Source organism: Carlito syrichta, unplaced genomic scaffold, assembly GCF_000164805.1.
Source record: "Carlito syrichta isolate Samal-C Ts95f unplaced genomic scaffold, Tarsius_syrichta-2.0.1 Scaffold304950, whole genome shotgun sequence".
Classification (NCBI taxonomy): Eukaryota; Metazoa; Chordata; class Mammalia; order Primates; family Tarsiidae; genus Carlito; species Carlito syrichta.
Window position 1 is genome coordinate 4,625 of NW_007249046.1, and position 2,456 is coordinate 7,080.

The 2,456-nt window shown below is 50.4% G+C and overlaps 1 pseudogene; it reads right to left on the minus strand.

The window, feature by feature from the left end:
- LOC103263354 overlaps positions 1–2,456 on the minus strand; it is a 27,029-nt pseudogene that overhangs the window by 4,514 nt on the left and 20,059 nt on the right.

Here is a 2,456-nt window from a genome sequence, read left to right on the forward strand (position 1 = left end):
CGATGTGGAGTCAGGTTGTGGTAAGTGTGGTCAAGAGAAATAAAGTGGGGCAAGAATCTAAAAAGCAAAGAAGTAGGAAGTACTTCTCAGTTATAGGTGGGTGTCTGGAGGGCCCCAAATTAAGGGGGGAGGAGCATGCCCTGCAGCTCTGTGGGTGGAGGGTGGGAGAAAGTCAATCCAAAGCCTACCCTGAGATGGATGGAAACATGGCTGGGAGAAGCCTAGTGAGCAAGAAGTAGCAGGAGGTGAAGTGAACAGAAAGGAGGTGAAGGTGACAACTTCTGGATCTAAGGAGTGCAGCAGAGCCAAATGGGTGACCAGCAAGTGGCCGGGAACAGGGCTTTAGAAAAAGGTTTTGCCCTCTATATATCCTTATGCTTCTGCAATTTTGAATTATGGGTGCCTACTTCAGTTCAAGGAATTTAATTTTAAAAACAAGTGAAGATGAAGGGGCTATTTGCTAAGTTTGTACATTGTGGGGCCTGAAATTGAACCCTCAGACACAGAGGAGACACATAACCTTTCTGCAGCTTTTTCACCATTTCCATCAAGTCTTCAATTTTCTGTGAGGATGTGTCCTGCCCTGTGGAGACAAAACCAAACATTTCAGAATCCAGTAGGGTGAGAGGCCAAAAGAAGGATCTGACGGCCCTGAACTGGCGCTCAGGTGGGCCGACAGCAGGTCTCCAGGCAGAGTGGTGTCCCTACTCCTTGTCCTGAGGTGAACAGTCCACAAGATGAATCAAGCCTTTCCTTGGTCTGCCATCCTTAAACTGCCAATGACTGTATTCAGTTTGTATACTTGTATGTGGGCTTTTTTTTTTTAAATATTGAAAGGTGACTGAAGAGGAAAAAAAAGCAAATTAAAACCTAAAAATCCTGCCAGGTGGGTGATTGTGACTGGTTTTCCTATCAGCTCAGTATGGAAAGTTGTGTCTTCAGCGTGTCACTGACACTAGCTAACATCCCCGATTCCTTTTAAAAACAAACTGATAGGCTGAAACCAGAACCCTGTCCTTTACATTTCTTCCACTGCTGGTTGCCACAGACTGAATGTTTGTGTCCCCACCTCCCCATAATTCCTATGTTGAAATTCTAACGACCATTGTGATGGCAATAGGAGGTAGGGTCCTTGGGAGGCAATCAGGTCATGAGGGTGGAGCTCTCAGGATAGGATTAGTCCCTTGTACGGGACCCCAGAGTTCCTCAGCAACTGCTACCACGTGAAGACACAATGAGAAAGCTGAGGTCTACAACCCAGAAAGCCCACACCAGACAATGAATCTGCCTGAACCTTGATCTTGGAGACCAGCCTCCACAACTGTGAGGAATAACAGTATTTCTGTGATAGAAAATTGCACTGACTAAGGCTCTGGTGAAGCCAATTAAGTCTTCATTTGTAATATCCTAGCTTATTTTAGGAACTTCAAACCGTGAGACCCAAAGGCTTCTTTAGCACAGTGGAGGCCACAGCAGGTGTTCAATATGCATCTGCCTGTTTTCTTCCTTTGGGTCCTTAGCTGAGGGTGGTCACTGGGTGCCACACCCAGCTCCAAGCCAGCCTTCCTTGCAGAGATTATTTCAGTTCTCAGAGCTGCATTTTGTAAAACTGTTACAGGGCACTCTGTGTACCAAGCTGCCATTAATGTAGGTAGGTCAGAAGGGAGAGGCCAACACATGTGGATTGTAGCATCTTAGCGTGTGGTAACAGGTGAGCCAATGGAACACCCAGAAGCACATCCTTCTTGGAGCAGACATGGCCAGGGGAGAATGTTCCCTTTTCTCCCCTTCGCTGGGCTGCAACTTCTAAGCTTCTGTACAAGTTAAAGAAACTGCCTTGCCCTCCCTTCCAGAGGTGAGGTGGGAGACTCCACAGCCCGGGTCAGGAAGAAAAAAAGGTACAGCTGCGGCCTGTCTCCGAGCAGCTGGAGCTTGGCTTGGGGAGAATCCATTGTCAAGAATCATTTGGGTGCAGCCGGAACATCTGGATATGTGCGGATTCTACTGAAAGAGCAGGCAGGTTAGAATGGGGAACTTCGGGGTCTTGGGACTTGAGAAACTCTTAGGAAAATGTTTTTGTGGCAGACGACACAAGCAAGGGCATGAGCACCCAGCTCCCACGGGGCCCCACATCTCAGGGCGGTTGTGCCGGAAAGCTGCCCACGGGGCAGGGTGCAGCTGGGGAAGCCCCTGGCCGTGCACACACATCACACCCCTTTGCCTTCGCTCTGCGCTCACTGCGGTGTCATCTGCGCTGCAATTTTGCTGACCCTCCACCCGCCGGCCACCCCCCGGGCCTGGGAGGGCCCTGTGAGGTCCTAAGCTTTACAGGGGTGGCCCTGTTCCAGGAATCCACAGCCTGGTGCCCGCCTCTCGGTGGCCTCGGCGTCAAAAAGCCGATCCAAGACCCGGGGGGCAGCAGCCTCGGCGCAGCCTGGCCTCCCCTCCCCCGCCTT